Here is an 18,072-nt window from a genome sequence, read left to right as displayed (position 1 = left end):
AATGAGCTTTCTATTATAAAGAAATTCAAATATTTGCTAACCATGTGAATTATAACTAATTCATTTGTGGTTGTCATAATCTAATTGAGTCATATTAAGAGAGAAGATAGATAAAGCAAGCATTATAAGTAGATTGTATTTTAACAGCACATGTAATTTGTGTTTTTGTTCATCTTCCTAATGTCTTATATGGTATCTGAAACTCAAAGTAAATTTGTAAATTAGGACTTTTCTAAGATTACTGCAGAAGTCATTTATGTACAGTTGGAAATTTTCAGAAAATACCCATAACTCCAGATACGAGGTTGTACAAGAAGTTAGTTTCTTAAAGTACCACTAGAGGGCAGTCAGTCCCCAAATTGCTCTTTCTGATGTGCAGGCTTCTATGCTGTTGAAGGAGCTTATAGGTTTTAGTTCTGGAAGATACCAATTGATTTTAAATTCTTTGTCAGTATAAACCACATGTGAATAAGTGTCCAGCCTTTGAAAAGACTCATTACTACTCTTCTTGGAAGCTGATTACACATTTCTGTATACAGCAAACTTCCTCAATAAAGACTTCTTACTGTATGTGTTGTGATAGATGCTGTGGATAAAATCAGAAAAGAACTTGGTCCTGATATTTTGGAATGCATATTTTCTCCAGGAAAAGAAGCATGTGTAAACAAGGGTATCCAACTTATGTGTGTCACATCAAAATTCCCTGAAGGACGGCATCCTCAGAGGAACTGGACCTGACCAGAGAGGTAGATATGTCTGGACTTACGGACATTAAACAAGTGCAAGTAATTTTCCTCTCTCTTAAATCCCACAAAAATAAGTCGTGTTTTGCTTTAAGAGTAAGCCCACAAGAACGAAGAGAATAGGAATGGAAAGAGCAGCAAACACATTTTGGAAGCTGAAAATCGATGGTTCAAAGGCAAGTGACTTAACAGACCTCAGAAAATAGAATCTCAAACTGCAGGTGCGAACACTGAGAGCCAACCATATTTGCACAGCAAAATCTTCAAAGGGAAAAAATATCTGGACTCTTTGGGTATCTACAGTGCATAACCAGGACTGCAGGTAAAGGGAGGGTTAATAAGGTGGACTGGGAGAAAAAAAGTTTGAGCAGAAATTGGAGCCCTAGACCCTCCCTCATCCTGGCAGAATCTGGATGTTTGTTCCAAAGGAAAGGGATTAAGAGACTACCCTCCACCTGAGCCCAGGATGCAGCTGGACATTTACCCTGTAGGTGGGAGACTGAAAGACTTCCCTGGGGGTATCTGGCCATTCACAAAGAAAATACAGATGCTCACCAACTTGCAGTGGGTTTATATCCTGGTAAATCCATTGTAAATAGAAAATATTCTTAAGTCAAAAATGCATTTAGGACACTATGAGAAACAATGACTTGATCAGCCCTTTTCCTGACTGTTGAGGAACGACTCACTGTTTTATTCCTTTTAGTGTTTTTTTTTTTTCTACTTAATAGCATTGGTTGAACTCTTTAATTAACACACAATTATTCTTAGGCATTTAAATTTAACTGAAAAGTGATCCCTGTTAAATGCAAGAGTGGGAATAAGAGAGGGAGGAGATGTACAGTTCAGCACATGCTCACTCGGACTTACCCCTAATGATATAGAAACGTGTTGGGGATTCCAATTCAATCCCATCAAGGTAGCATGTACCAATGCCATCTCACTAGTCAAAGTGATCAGTTTCAGTTCATAATTGATCATAATGATAGGATTAAGTGTCAAAGGGATCACATAAACAAGACTAGTGTCTGCTAATACTAACTGAAAAAATTAAAAAAGAGAGAACAATCCAACATTGGAAGTGGGATACACAGCAGACTCATAGAATGGCAGATGTTCTAAACAGCACTCTGGCCTCAGAATCAGCCCTTAAGGCATTCAGATCTGGCTAAAAAGCACATGAGAGTTTCTCAGGCATGGAAAGCTAAGATTCTGTGGCAAAAAGAAAAAAATGACCTAAATGAAAGATCGCTACAAGTGAGATCCCAGCCGAAAGAATGGGCCATCAAAGAAGGAGGTACCTTTCTCTGAAGGGAGGAGAGAACTTCTACTTTGACTATGGCCTTATCTAAATAAGATTGGAGTTTGTGAACTCAAGAGGCTTCCATACCCTTGGCAACTCATGACAAGAGCCTCAGGTGATTACTAAAGTCATAAATAAGAGTGTCAATTGTTAAATCAACAACAGGAGTCACTGTGCACTTACTCCCCATGTAGGATCTCTGTCCTTAATGTGTTGTACTATGTGAATTAACAGTAAAACTACTACTAAAAAGTACTCTGTACTTTGTGTGTCTGTGTGAGTGCAAACTGTTGAAATCTTTACTTAGTAAATACTAAGTGGATCTTCTGTATATAAAGATAATTGAAAATGAATCTTGATGAAGAATGGGATGGGAGAGGGAGTGGGAGATGGGATGGTTGTGGGAGGGAGGGAGGTTATGGGGGGAAAAAGCTGCCATAATTCAAAAGTTGTACTTTGGAAATTTATATTTATTAAATAAAAGTTTAAAAATGCATTTAATACACATACCCTACTAAATTTCCTAATTTAGCTTAGTTTACCTTAAATGTGCTAAGAACACTTACATCAGCATACAGTTGGGCAAAATATCCTAATACAAAGACTTTTATAATAAAGTATTAAATGTCTCATGCAATTTGTTAACATGCTGTCAAACTGAAAAACAGAGTGGTTGTACAGATACAATCTCACACGATGGTAAAATCAGAAAAATCATAATCTGAAGACATGAAGACAGGAAACCAAGGTTTCCCTACCAGCCTTCCTCATGGCATCACTCCAGAGTGACACTCATGTGCTCAAAATTTCTAGGAAGTTTTAAAATATCCCACTCTTAGTTTTGAGCAAACTACCAAGGATTATCAGTCATCTGATGGAAGCCAAAACTAACAAGCACAAACAAAAGAAGCACCTTGGAGGAAACAAATTATTCAAGACTTACAAGCATCAGTTATACTCACATTCTCAGATGAGGGACTATTGCATCCATGAAATAATAACCCAGACCACAAATATGGAATAAACAGAGCAGGTGGAAATCCAGAATATGATAACAGAAAACAAATACTTATGTTGTCTCATGTGCACAAATCTAAATTGTTTAAAATTGATAAAATTAAAAATTTAGCTCTCAGTTGCACTAGTTACATTTCAAATGCTCAAAAGTCACACGTGACTAAGGTATTGGACAGCAAAGATGAGTAACACTTCCATCATTGCAGGAAGCTCTATGGGTAGAAATCTAGAAGATCTATTGGAGGAATTCTCTTGGAAAGCAGAATAAGAAAACAAAGAGTTAGGGTCAATGGAAAAATTGTAAGACCATCTAGAAGATCAAACAGCTCAATACTAGGAATTCCAGAAAGAAGAACGAAAATAAAGGAAGGAGATAAGGAATTCCAGAAAACCTCCTGGAACCAAAGTATATAAATTGTCAAATCAAAAGAGACTGCTGAGTGCTTTGCTCAGTAGATCCGCTCTGAGCCATATCTTATTAAATTTTAGAGCACCAGACATAAAAAGAAGATAATGAGAGCGTCCTCACAAACTCCATGGATAAAACAGGCATTGATTTTAATTTTTGCACAAAATTAAACATCTTTAAGTATATTTTACATAAACTTTTTGAAGTACTCTCCTATTACACACTTCCATAATGGAAAAAGAAATGCCATACATAGTATTTGGAAATAGAAAGGCTTCAGACTTGTCAATGTTAAGAAAAGGAAGAAAAATTTAAAGACTATTAGAATACGAAATCACTGGAGCACTGTGCATCTAGATTAGTGATAGGAGAGTAGACAAATGTAAAATGAGCTTGTTTAAATTATTAGTACCTTGGCCGGCGCTGCGGCTCACTAGGCTAATCCTCCACCTGCGGCATTGGCACCCCAGGTTCTGGTCCCGGTTGGGGCACTGGATTCTGTCCTGGTTGCTCCTCTTCCAGTCCAGCTCTCTGCTGTGGCTCGGGAAGGCAGTGGAGGATGGCCCAAGTGCTTGGGTCCTGCACCCACATGGGAGACCAGGAGGAAGCACCTGGCTCTCGGCTTCGGATCGGAGCAGCGTGCCAGCCATAGCAGCCACTTTGGGGGTGAACCAACGGAAAAAGGAAAACCTTTCTGTCTGTCTCTCACTGTCTAACTCTGCCTGTCAAAAAATAAAAAAATAAAAATAAATTATTAGTACTTTAGTACGTTTATTTGAAAATAATTTCAAACTTTCTAGAAAAGTTGCAAAACAGTGTAAGGAATTTATCTATCAACTTCACCAGGATTCCGCAGTTTTACTACTTTGTGCTCTGTGTGTCTGTGTGTTGTGGATGTGTGTCTCCTGTTCATTCCCTCTCTCCTTTCTCATCTTTAATCTTTCATTAGTCTCACCCTCTTTTGAACCACTGAGTGCAAGCTTCACATAGGTGCTCCATGCCTTCTGCACACTTCAATGCTAACCTCCCCAAAACAAGGATACTTTCTCCATGATCAGCATACAACCCTTTCAGTCAGGACATCGACACTAGTACAATCGTCAATCACCATCCAATCCACAGCAACATCTCTTCTTTTTTGGTTTAGGATTCATTTCAGAAACACATATTGCACTTTGTTGTCATGTCACATTGGCCTCCTTCAATTTGGAACATTTCTCAGCTGTTCTTGATCTTTCATCATCTTGACAGTTTTAATTACTACAAGCCTTTCCTATGGAGGATGTCCTCAATGTGTATCTGTCAGATGTTTCCTCTTGAATAGACTCTTCTCATCCATCCCTGGTTGAAAGACCATAGAAATTCTTCTGTGGTTTTCTTCCTGCATCACGTCAGAAGGAATATGATGTTCTCCCATCTCAACACAGTGATGACAACTATGGATGCTAGAATGAAGTACCACACAGTGGGAGGCTTAAATGACTAATGTATTTTCTCACCATGCTGGAGGCTGGAAATCTGAGATCCAGGTGTCCACAGGTTTGAGGTCTTTCTCCTTGGCTGACTTCTCCATGTGTCTTCACATGGTCTTCCTTCTGTGCACGTTTGTGTCCAAATTTCCTCTTTTTGTAAATTCACCAGTCATATTGAATTAGAGCCCACCCTAAAGACCTCATTTTAACTAGACCATCTCTTTATAGACCTTCTCTCCAAATATAGTCACATTCTGAGGTTCTGGGGTTAAGACTTCAACTTACAAGTTTCGGGGGACTCAGTTCAACCCATAACATCAACCTTAATCACACTGTCAGAATGGTATCTATCAAGTGTCTCTAATTAGTACTGTCACTGTATAGCCTTATGTATCCTTATAATTGATAATTGTGTTGCGGAGCAGTGTACTGAAACTGTCAATATGCTGCACCTTACTAAGCCCCACCTGCAGGCTTTGGCATCTATTGTGAATTTCTGTCTGAATCAACCACCATTACCATCATCAAATAAACAATCATTAACTGTCTGTCATTAAAGGATTTTTTTTTTGCTTTCTGTCATTTGTTTTATACTTGCAATTCTACTAAAAACACATGCTTTCCTATTGCATTTATTTATATATATTTCTATATTTCTTGTTTATATCAATATGGACTCACAACTTCATGTTTTATTCAAGGGGTTGTAATCTCTTCCTATAATTATTTTGGGATGTTCAAATTGACCTAGATGTGATCAAATGCATCTCTTTCACCAGGTGCCCATGTCTTTTCGACGTGTTTCCATTATTTTTTGGGTATTTTCTTACTTTCTTGTTCAATAAGATGTTTCAAGCTCACCTTTGTTTTCCCTGTCTTGGTCCTAGAATCAGTCAGATCCTAAGAAGCCCTGGTTCCTTTCAGTGAAGAATAATATTTAGGCACCATGGGACTCATTGCTCTTGAGTGTCACTGCTTCTGAGTCCTGTGATCCACAGAGCCAGGAGGTGTGTGAGTGTACATACTCTATTCATATGTAACTATTTCTGTCTTAATAAACTGAGTTCTCATAGGCATTATCAGTTTCAACCCAACAACTCCTCTCATACTGTAGTTTCTTCTTCCACAATACATAAACAAACAAAAAACAACCAAAGACTTGGCTCTCATTATTCTCAATAGTTGTTCCTATTATTCTATCTCAGTCCCCAAGGTCCCTTGCTGTCTCCTCACCAACCATAATATTTAAATTCAAATCTATGCAGGACCCACAATTTGTTCCATTATTGGAAAGGAATAAATTTCTCAGGATCAATCATAGGATACTCAACTGTGGAAAACTTAGCTCACATTCCATCTCCTGGAAATATTACTTTGATTTACAAAATAAGGGATGGTCATGCTCTTATTTATTTATTTTTTTTACAGGCAGAGTTAGACAGTGAGAGAGAGACAGACAGAGAGAAAGGTCTTCCTTCTGTTGGTTCACTCCCCAAAAGGCTGCTACGGCTGTTGCGCTGTGCCGATCCGAAGCCAGGAGCCAGGTGCTTCTTCCTGGTCTCCCATGGGGTGCAGGGCCCAAGCACTTGGGCCATCCTCCACTGCCTTCCCTGGCAACAGCAGAGAGCTGGACTGGAAGAGGGGCAACCGGGACAGAATCTGGCGCTCCGACTGGGACTAGAACCCGGGGTGCCAGCGCTGCAGGCGGAGGATTAACCAAGTGAGCCACAGCACTGGCTGGTCATGCTGTTATAAAACAGTGAATTATTTGTTCTACAATACATATTAATTGAAAAAATAAGAATTTGTTTACTAAAGTAAATGAAATCAGCAGACTTATGGTTAGGTGATTATATAGGTTCTTCTTTGGCCACAAAACTCCAGCTTTTCTGGGGGTTTTGTTTCTCTTTTGGTTTGCTCAATATAAAATGTGTCTTTAGGGGTGAGCTTTTGGCCTAGCAGTTAAGATACTGGGACGGCTGCATCCCACCTCAGGTAGTGCTTAGACTCAAGTTCTGGATCTAGCTTCTGATTCCAGCTTCCTGCTGTGCAGAACTAGGAAGCAGCATTGATGGCTCAAGTAAATGAGGTTCCTGCCACCTATGTGTGAAACCCGGATTCACTTCCTGGCTGTTGCACACATTTAGGGAGTGTACCAGCACATAGGAACACTGTGTGTGTGTGTGTGTCCCTCTGCCTCTCAAATTTAAGAAAAAAAGGGAAAAGAAATATACCCTCATAAATGATATATGTAAACATACAGGAAAACTGGTGACTTTGGTGCCCTCATCAAGTCCTTCCATAAGAGTGACATAATAGTGTTATGATTTTTACACGTATTTGCCAACCAAGCCCTTTAAATGGCTCTGCAAGCTCCCACAGATTAGGGGCTGTTATCTCCATTTACGGAGTGGGAAAGTGAGGCTCCCAGAGATTCTGCGAGTGTTCAGTCCAGGCTCCTATAGCTGGGAGTTTACGCATATAACCACAACTGCATTTCCTACTCCAAATCCAGCAAACATTTCCTTTTCTAAAGAAAACGCATGGGGCCAGTGCTGTGGCATAGCAGGAAAAGCTGCCTGTTCAAGTCCCAGTTGCTCCACTTCTGATCCAGCTCTCTGATGTGACCTGGGAAGGCAGCAGAAGATGGACCAAGCACTCGGGCCCCTGCACACATGTGGGAAACCTAGAAGAAGTTCCTGGCTCCTGGCTTTGGATCAGCTCAACTCCGGCCGTTGCAGCCAATTGGGGAGTGAACCAGCAGATGGAAGACTTCTCTTTGCCTCTGCCTCTCTCTATCTCTGCCTTTCAAATAAGTAAATAATTTTTTTTGAAAGGCAGAGTTAGACATAGAGAGAGAGACACACACAGAGAGAAAGGTCTTCCTTTTTCCGTTAGTTCATACCCCAAGTGGCTGCTACGGCTGGTGTGTTGTGGCCGCCATGGCTGGCGTGTTGCAGCTGGCCCGCTGCGCTGGTCCAAAGCCAGGAGCCAGGTGCTTCTCCTGGTCTCCCATGCTGGTGCAGGGCCCAAGGACCTGGGCCATCCTCCAGTGCACTCCCTGGCCACAACAGAGAGCTGGACTGGAAGAGGAGCAACCGGGACAGAATCCGGCACCCTGACCGGGACTAGAACCCAGGGTGCCGGCTCCACAGGTGGAGGATTAGCCTATTGAGCTGCAGCGCCGGCCAGTAAATAAATCTTTAAAAAAAAAAAAAAAAAAACAGAGTTACTCACTTATGTAACAAAAACTTATGTCTTTCCCAGTCCATAAAAAATTTTGAGGTTTAAAAAGCCCTGTTCCCTAGTGCTGTGGTTTGGCTGTGGTTTAAGTGTGTTGCAAGGTTTCATGATCTAGAGCTTGGTTCTTGGTGTGCCCATGTTGAGAGACTGTGGAACCTTTAAGAGATGGAGCTTAGTGGAAGATGATCAGATCATAGAGGCACTGTGCTCAAGAGGAATGAATGCTGGTCTCATGGAGTGAATTAGTTCTCATGAGAGTGTTTGTTATCAAGTGAGTTCCCTCCATATACCTGATCTCTTCTGCACATGGCAGTTTTCCTTTCCACATCTCTGCCGTGTTGTGACACAGCCAGGGGTCCCTCACCAGAGGCCAAACAAATTGGGTTGCCCAACCAAGGACTTTCAACCTCTAAAACAGTGAGCTAATAAGCTTTTCTTCTTCTTCTTTAAGATTTATTTATTTATTTGAAAGAGTTACACACAGAGAGAAGGAGAGGCAGAGAGAGAGAGAGAGAGAGAGAGGTCTTCCATCTGTTAGTTCACTCCCCAGTTGGCTGAACGGCCAGAGCTGAGCTGATCCAAAGCCAGGAGCCAGGAGCCAGGAGCTTCCTCTGTGTCTCCTATGCAGGTGCAGGGGCCCAAGGACTTGGTCCATCTTCTGCTGCTTTCCCAGGCCATAGCAGAGAGTTGGATCAGAAGTGGAGCAGCTGGGACTTGAACCGATGCCCATTTGGGATGCCAGCACTGCAGGCGGCAGCTTAACCTGCTACGCCACAGCACTGGCCCCAATAAGCTTCTATTCTTAACAATATTCAGCCTCAAGCATTTTGTTGTAGCAATGCAAAACAGACTATGACACTTAGAAAAATCAGTCATGGTAGAATAATTCCACGAGTGTGACCCATACCCTTCAACTCAGCTACTACATTTGCTGAAGGAAGTGGTAGTCATTGTATTGCTGAGTGGGCTGGATGCTCACCTTTCTTCCTGCTTTCTAAGAGGCACTGTGGCCCTACTCACCAGCTCCATTGAGGGCAAACTTCTGCCTCACAAACCTTTGCACCATGGGGCTCAATTTCAAAGCATCATTGATATGGAATAAGAGGTCATAAGCCTGTTGCTCTGCTTAAGCTAAACTGCAGCTAATTCATCCCAAATGAAATCCTCTTCTACTCTGAAAATAAACTGGGCAAGATGTTCCACAGCATGAGATTGATTGAAGCTACTTGTGAGAGGGGACACTGTGAGTAGTTCTTTTGTTGGGGTTTCACTTGTTTATTTTACCTACCTGTATGTCCTGTGTTATAGTCAATAATTGATAGCATTTATTATATTAAGTTTTTTGCAAGTAAAAAGGTATTAAAAAAGGGCTTCTTCCTCTCCCAGTTCTGGCTGAGGCATAAAGACAATAGATATTGAAGGCCAAAGTTGTAAGGCAGACAACTGCACAGGATTTGCAAAGGAAGATTTGGTTGAAAACCAGTTACACAACTTTTGGCTTTCAGCCAGGTCAAAATATAAAAGAGCTGAAATAGAAAAGCTTTTGAAAGAAATGTTCTGAGAAAGATGTGCTCTGTGAGACCTTTCCCACGTGCACCAAACAGCTGTGGCAGGAGAGTGTACTTCTGCACCTCAAGCGAAGATGGGGCCGGAGTTGTGGCCTAATGGATTAAGCTGCTATCTGCAGTGCCAGCATCCCATAAGGGCACCAGTTCAAGTCCCAGCAGCTCCCTGCTAGAGTGTCTGGGAAAGCAGTGGAGGATGGCCCGGGTCCTTGGACCCCTGCATCCATGTGGGAGACCCAGAAGAACTCCTAGTTCCTGGCTTCAGCCTGGCCCAGCCCCCGGCCATTGTGGCCATTTGGGAAGGAACTAGTGGATGGAAGATCTCTCCTCTCTCTCTCTCTCTCTCTCTCTTTCTCTAACTCTGCCTTTCAAATAAATAAATAAATCTTCAACAAAGGAAAAAAAAAGACTCCACTGGGACCATCTAGAGCTTGGCATGTACCCTGTAATACAGAGGCTGTGGACAGCTGACTGACCTATATGGGGAGAAACTAGAGGCCCAGAGAGAAGGGTGGACTAAAAATGGCATGAACGCTGAAGGAGAGTTGCTTCTGCATTAAGGTCAGCTTGCACTAATCTTCAAGTCTGTAGGAACAAACATTCCAGGAGTAGACTATGTCATTCCCATTTTAAAGATAAGGAAATGCAAGAATGTTGAAGTTACTTGCCAAAGGCCACAAAGCCAATAAATAATGGAGCTATGATTTAACTGTAAGGCTTAAGCTCTTGACCATCATCCCAGGCTGCTGCGTAATGACAGCAGAGTCTAAATATCTTCAAAGAGAGGCAATCTGGTCTGGTAATATGCATCGTGACACAGTGAGAACATTGTGTAATCTATCTTCTGTTTTATTCTATGTTCCAGAAAAAAAGTCATCATTATTCTACACTTATGTCCTTATGAAAATGCCCTTATGTGCATGATCATCATATTTTGAAAATATGTGGTTCTTTATAAACCCTAAAACAACCTAACTTAGCAACCATTAAAAATGAATGCTCTTAATAGGTCTGTATGATAAAGACAACAGATATTGCTTTTATTGCTATTATTCCCATAATACAGATGGAAAATTTTGTATTAGTCATGTCCTTTCAGGAAAACTGAAAGCAGAGAGAAAATTAATTCAGGTGGTGTTGACAGAGGTTTTGGAGGAGTTGGAAGAGTGAAACAGGGGAGGGGGAGTTACCTCGAGACTAGAAGCTGCTGCAATCTCTGGGCTGGGCAGGCCCCCAGCACTGGTGAACAGAAGCCACACCTGCGCTACTGCTGGAGCCCCGGCTACTGCTCTGCCACCAGCGCCTTCAGTCACTGGGACTGCCGCTGACAGAGCTGGAAGAACAGCTTCTCCCTCTCTCCCAGATGCTCATCTTTCCTCAGAGGGAGGAAATATGGGAAATGACACAAAGGAAGGCAGAAGGGTGGGAGCGAGGCGAAGAACCAACATGCACGGTCTGTTGTGGAGGTGGAGATTTGGTGATTACGCAGGCTGGTGGCAGTCAAGTGTGAAGTTCAGAAGTCCTCAAGACTATCCTTGCTTCTGACACCAACGTGTTGGAAGGTCCTTCAGGGGGTCCTTATGACCACCCACAGTTTCAATAATTTCTTTGCAGGCTTACAGAACTCATCAAAAGCTGTTATAATCACCGCGATGTTATATAACCACTAAAGAACACAGATAAAAATCAGCCAAAGAAAAAGTGCCATGGGTCAGAGTCCAGAAGAGAATTGCAAGAATAAAGTTTTCAGCTGACCTTCCCCAGTGGAGGCACGGAGAGCACTCAATCCTCCTGGCACTGATGCATGACAGTGTACATGGAGAACTGCCAAACAACAAAGCTCCCATGAGCCTCGACGTCCAGAGCTTTTCCTGGGGCTGTGTCACATAGACATGGCTGACCACGTGCATAGCTGAACTTAGTTCTGCCACTCCAGAGGTTGATCTGATACCATGTGACCCAAAACCTGCACCATAAATGACAATCTTAGCATAGGCTATGGAGCTTGGCTCAATGCTCCCAGGTAAACAAAGGTACTCTTTCCGGCCAGGATATTTCAAGGACCTAGAGATTACCTCTTAGAAACCAAGGACAAAGGCCAGACCTCCCTGTGGGCACAACTGAATGCACACCTGATCTTTGGCCTCCCAACGTGATGGCCTTTTCATTACTCTAGAGTTCTCTGTTTGATCCTCAAGACTCTTTTGTAGCATACCCCAGGAATGCACAAAGAGAGTTTTTAAAATAACACCATTGCTTTTGCAAGCATACAGTAGTAAATTCAAGTATGAAATATACTTTAATTAGTGTATTATTAGAGTTCACTTTTCCATAATCTTTAGTAACATTTAAAATATTGAAAACCATTTAGACAATTTTCTTTTTTTTAAAAGATTTTATTTATTTGAAAGTCAGAGTTATACAGAGAGAGAGAGAGAGAGAGAATCTTCCATCTGCTATTCACTTCCCGGATAACTGCAATGGCCTGGGCTGGGCCAGGCTGAAGCCAGGAACCAGGAGCTTTCTCCAGGTCTCCCACATGGGTGGCAGGGGCCCAAGTATTTGGGCCATCCTTCGCTGTCCCTCCCAGGCCATTAGCAAGGAACTGGATCAAAATCAGAGCAGCTGGGACTCAAATCAACACCCATACAGGGTGTTGGTGGCACAACTGATACCTCAAAATGCCATGCTGCAACAGCAGCTCCTAGATATTTGTCATTTAATAACTAATACATGCTACGATTTAAATTAGTGTGTCTTTAAAACATAATTTATAAAAATTAATTAAAGAACAAGCATGTGGTATTTAGATTTCAGGTTAAGTATTAATGTAATAGAGTTGGTTTAAAATTTAAAATTGTATGTTACCACATAAGCAAATTTTATGCTATATCTTTAATAAGCTGAGGTTCGGAATTCTTGCCTCTAGCATATTAGAAATGAAATTGATGTCTTATAATTTCATGTTTTATTTCTAAGTTCTCAATTAAGAAAAATATTTCAGGCTTCTAAATATAGGTATTTCTGTACAAACATATTTCAAAGGATAGTAGTGTTTAGTTTTGATAAGTAAATAGTCAAACTAGATTTAATAGATGCTATACTTTCTGTTTTAAGATCCATTTGGAAGTACTACCTGCATGTGGTTTGCTACATAATACTTTGTTGTGATTGAATACATGCATGGACCTGCAAAGATCTCTTTGAAGGGAATCTGCATAATTATCATTTTAATGCCTCTCAACAAGTTGTTGGGTTTCAGCACCTTATGCTTCCTGAAGTAATGGTATTGATATATATTTTTTAAAAATAATAAAATAACAAAGTTGTATGTGTAGTTAAAATATTGTTAAGCACAAAATGCATGTGCACTTAACTTTGTTGTAACAGAGTGCTCTTGACAGTTTGGTGCATGGTTTTTTTTTTTTTTTTTTTTTTTTTTCTGGTGCAGGTTATGGACCCCACTTAGAGTACTTTAAAAAGAATACCTAAAAGAAAATGCATAGGATTATAAAAGGTATGTTATATTGAAAGGTAGTCATTGAAATACTTAGCAAGATACTTAAAAAGCAAATGTGTAATTCCTAATATACAGCCCCCCTCAATATCCACAGGGAATTGGTCCTCAGACCACCCTTAGACTCCAAAATCTGTACAAAATCATGTAGTATTTGCTTAAAACCTACATACATCCTCTCATATACTTTAATTATATATATAGGTTACTTATAATACATGTGATACTGTGTTGTTTAATGATATGACACAATTTTTCTCACAAATATTTTCAACCTACAGATGGTTGATTCATAGATGCAAAACCTGCAGGTACAGAGACCAACTTGTATGCACTTCTTCTAATGCATTTGATAGAAAGGTCTAATGTAGGCTCAGAGCATTGGACATCACAATTCAAACTAATGAAGGGCACATGTATTCTGATATGATATTCTGAGATATCTTCAACAACTGAAATGTGACACGAAGAATATATTACTTTCCTACATTCATAACCCAAGGATATGCTGGATTTTAATTAGAGCGCAATTAAAATAATTTTCCTCTGGTAAGTTAATAGACTCACTTGGATTAGATCCATAAATTTCTTGAGTATTCATTAAGCTTCAATTAAGAACTCCTGACCTATAGCTATGACTTATATGAAAAAAACTGAGCAGCAAACACAGACATTTTCTGATGTGAAAAAAGGGGGGGGGGGCGGCACTTTGGCACAGTATGTTGATCCTCTGCCCATGGTGCAGCATTCCATATAGACACCGGTTCTAGTCCTTGTTGCTCCTCTTCTAATCCAGCTCCCTGCCATGGCCTGGGATAGCAGAAGATGGCTCAAGCACTTGAGCCCCTGCACCCACATGGGAAACCTGGAAGAAGCTCCCGGCTTCAGATTGGATCAGCTCCAGCCATTGTGGCCATTTGGGGAATGAACCAGCAGATGGAAGACCTCTCTCTTTGCCTTTTCCTCTCACTGTCTGTAATTCTACCTCTCAAATAAATAAATAAAATCTTTTTTAAAAAAAGATGGGGGGAGATGAAAATCCACTAAAACAATTTTAGAAAAAATAAAACACAAAACTTGTGTGTGGGGGGGATGTTTTAAGGAAGTAAGACCAAACTTTCATGCATCATTTCCTTTTTTTAAATTTTTAAAATTTATTTATTTGACAGATAGAGTTAGACAGTGAGAGAGAGACAGACAGGTCTTCCTTCTGAAGGTTCACCCCCCAAATGGCCAATACTGCTGGAACCATGCCGATCTGAAGCCAGGAGCCAGGTGCTTCCTCCTGGTCTCCCATATGGGTGCAGGGCCCAAGCACTTGGGCCATCCGCCACTGACCTCCCAGGCCACAGCAGAGAACTGGACTGGAAGAGGAGCAACCGGGACTAGAACCCGGTGCCTATATGGGATGCCGGCGCCACAGGCAGAGGATTAACCAAGTGAGCCACGGAGCCGGCCCAGATGCATCATTTCTTCTTGCATTCCATTAAGAAAAACTTAGCTCCATGGCCACAATAAGCTGCCAGGAAGGCTTGAAAGTAGTTTTCAGCTGGTTTGCCATTTCCCCAGAAGAAGGGAAAATGGATTTGGGGTGACAATCAGCCATCTGCCATTCTATGCAGTGTTCAAGAGCAGCATGGTGGCTCACTGTGCTCGGTGGATAGTAGCTCAATGGTGTGACTGTGCTATCAGCAGTTCTATTTGATCTGTACTTGTTGCCTCAGATGCTCAGTTGATGTGTATTCAAAATCTCTCAAATTAGACAGGGGTATTTGTCATGGATCACTTCTAAAACTAGACAGAGAAACAGTTGCTAGAATGTCTTCCTTTTTTTTTTTTTTAAGGTGTATTTATTTATTTGAAAAGCAGAGTTACAGAGAAAGGAGAAAGCGAGAGAGAGAGAGAGAGAGAGAGAGAGAGAGAGAGAGAATCTTCAACCTGCTAGTTTATTCCGCAAATGGCTTTAATGACTGGGGATGGGCCAGGCCAAAGCCAGGAACCTGGAACTTCATTGGGTTCTCCCACATGGGTGGGAGGGTCCCAAGTACTTGGATCATCTTCTGCTTCCTTCCCAGGAATTAGCAGGGATTTGGATTGGAAGTGGAGCAGCCAGGACATGAACTGGCACCCATATGGGATGCTGGCTTTGCAGTTGGCAGCTTAATCTGCTGCACCAAAACAGCAGCCCCTACCATGCCTTCTTAAAACTCTGAGTACCCACAAACCTCTAGCTGGGAAATGTTGCCCTACACTGGTGACATGGGTGCCAATGCTGACACCCAGAGGGTGTACCATGTTCTCCTTTTCTCCACCCTCAGCACTCCTCACAGCATCCTCTACACTTACCTGTGTGTGTCAGAGATCAGGGCATTTATTTCCACTGTAATAGGGGCAAGATCTCTGTTTTAAGACTCAGTAATTTGGGGATTTGCTTCCTCTTCCATGAGGCTGGTGTGAAGCTGCCTCAGTGTCGGGGCTACGCACCTCGAGAAGCAGAATGAAGTAGATGGGTGGGCGGCGGCAGCTGGGGGGCCACGGCAAGTCCCAGAGGCAGAGGCAGTCATGTCTGCACAGCATATCCACTGCCTCATGCCAGCATCAGCCCTGGCCAAATTGTATGGTGCCTTGTGTCCAGCGACACAGTGTCCTCGCTGGACTGTTTTGTGGCTATGCCTGCTGCCTACCCTCCTTTGACTCTGCATTAAGCCTGATTCTTCAGTCTTTTTAGCATTGAGTAAAAGCTCCCAGTATGTTTTTTTTTTTTTTTTTTTTTTTTTTTTTTTGACAGGCAGAGTGGACAGCGAGAGAGAGAGAGACAGAGAGAAAGGTCTTCCTTTTTGCCGTTGGTTCACCCTCCAGTGGCCGCCGCGGCGGGCACATCGCGCTGATCCGAAGGCAGGAGGCAGGTGCTTCTCCTGGTCTCCCATGTGGGTGCAGGGCCCAAGCACTTGGGCCATCCTCCACTGCACTCCCTGGCCACAGCAGAGAGCTGTCCTGGAAGAGGGGCAACCGGGACAGAATCCGGTGCCCCGACCGGGACTAGAACCCGGTGTGCCGGCGCCGCAAGGTGGAGGATTAGCCTAGTGAGCTGTGGCGCCGGCCGCTCCCAGTATGTTTCTACAAGATTGGTTCCTTCCTACCTTATTGCTATTGGATTCTAATGCATGCAGATTATGTTCCTAACAGATAGTTCAGGGGGATTAGACACTTGCTCTGGTCTAGCTCTCAGAAGGGAGCACAGAGTCCCCTTTCTCCTTTGATTTGCCTCGTCACATCGGGTTGCTGAGGAGGTTGTAGCTGGGACTGGGCGTGGAGGAGAGGGAGCCAGCCCCTGAGTCTACCCAGCCCTTGGTTAATGCAGGAATCCTGCAAGTCTGTCAAGCCTGGGCCACAGGAGCATTTCAGGTCATTTAGCCCAGTGCACAACTCTCAAGAGATATAATAAGGACAGCCAGCGCTGTCCACTGTTCTTCTTCCTCCCTCTGTAGGAAATGACTTAAAGGATTAGGAGCCTGACTGTTCCAGCCTATCCCTTCAATCTCAGTATCCCAGAGCATTTTATCCCCTTACACAAGCCTGGGAGATTGGGCATTAGACACGAAGGTTCTAACCCTTTCTGTGGAAACCTCTAAGGGCCCGAGAGTGCTGGCTACATAATCTGGAATTAGCATTTATGGAGCATAAATGGACAGCAGGCATAGACATGGGATATTAGAAGAGAATAAATCTGAGTATGGGCTTTGTGAAAGGGGATTAAGAAGACAGAGGTACAAGACTGGGGATGGAAAAGAAGACTAGGGATAAACTCCGTTTTGAACATTGAAAATCTCAAGTGCCTCCTTCACCAACACACGTTCAAAGAAAAAACATTGTTATGGTTGGATGATAGTTTGGGTGTCTCACTAAGGCCCAGGTATTGAAGGCTTGGTCCCCAAAAGTCTCATGTTAATGGTTAATAGATGAATGTGTATGGTCAATGGATTAAGGGTGGAGGCTTGAGCTATTCATAGTGTCTGGGAGGTGGGCCCGGTGAGGTCTTTAGGTCATTGGAACTCACCCTTGGAAGGTCACTCTGGCTTTCTTTGTTGTTGTTGTAATATATATATATATATATATATATATATATATATATATATATATATCTGAAAGGCACAGTTAGAGAGAGAGGAGACAGATCTTTCTGCTGGCCCACTCCTGCAATGGCCAGAGCTAGGCCTATCTAAAGCCAGGAGCCAGGAGCTTCCTCTGGGTCTCCCACATTGGTGCAGGGGTCCCAAACCCTTGGGCCATCTTCCCTGCCCCTGAGCTGCACCAGCAGGGAGCTGGATCAGGAGCAGAGTAGTTGAGACTTGAACCAATGCCTGTATTGGATGCCAGTGCCCCAGGTGGCAACTTTACCGGCTTGGTGTACTACAGCCCTGCCCCCAGAGGGTAGCTCTTAAGAGACAGTTGGTTATAAAGCCTGTGTTGGCCCTCCCTGTGGCTCTCTGCTTCCTGCCTCATCATGTGATCCTCTGTCTGCATGTGTTCTGCATCCACTTCCCTGATCAGATGCCAAACTAATGGCTGACTGATCTTGGACTATGAACCCCAACAGTGTAAGCCAAAGTAAACCTTCTTCCTTCCTAAGATGCTTCTTTCAGATATTTTAGTTGTAGTAACAAAAAACTGGTGAAATTATTTTAAAATACTTCTTATTTACGTTTTTGAATGTGTACTTCATGGAGTCCAATATGTTGTGTAGCAATCTTCAATTCAAAGTTTTTATTCCATTAAAAAGTGGTGATGATGATGATGATGATG

General features: G+C 42.3%; 1 long non-coding RNA gene across 2 annotated transcripts in view; it reads left to right on the top strand.

The window, feature by feature from the left end:
- LOC127487303 (uncharacterized) overlaps positions 1-18,072 on the top strand; it is a 45,007-nt gene that overhangs the window by 10,156 nt on the left and 16,779 nt on the right. Inside the window, exon 3 of one of the 2 annotated variants that reach the window (XR_007914053.2) lies at positions 647-2,407. The exons of the other annotated variant lie outside the window; for it this stretch is intronic. This is a non-coding gene — a long non-coding RNA (uncharacterized lncRNA). Of the gene's footprint in view, positions 1-646; positions 2,408-18,072 lie in introns of those variants that run through there. 2 annotated transcript variants of the gene reach the window in all.

The sequence above is a fragment of the Oryctolagus cuniculus genome, chromosome 2 (assembly GCF_964237555.1).
Source record: "Oryctolagus cuniculus chromosome 2, mOryCun1.1, whole genome shotgun sequence".
In the NCBI taxonomy this organism is placed as follows: domain Eukaryota; kingdom Metazoa; phylum Chordata; class Mammalia; order Lagomorpha; family Leporidae; genus Oryctolagus; species Oryctolagus cuniculus.
This window is presented reverse-complemented; position numbering and strand designations above follow the sequence as displayed.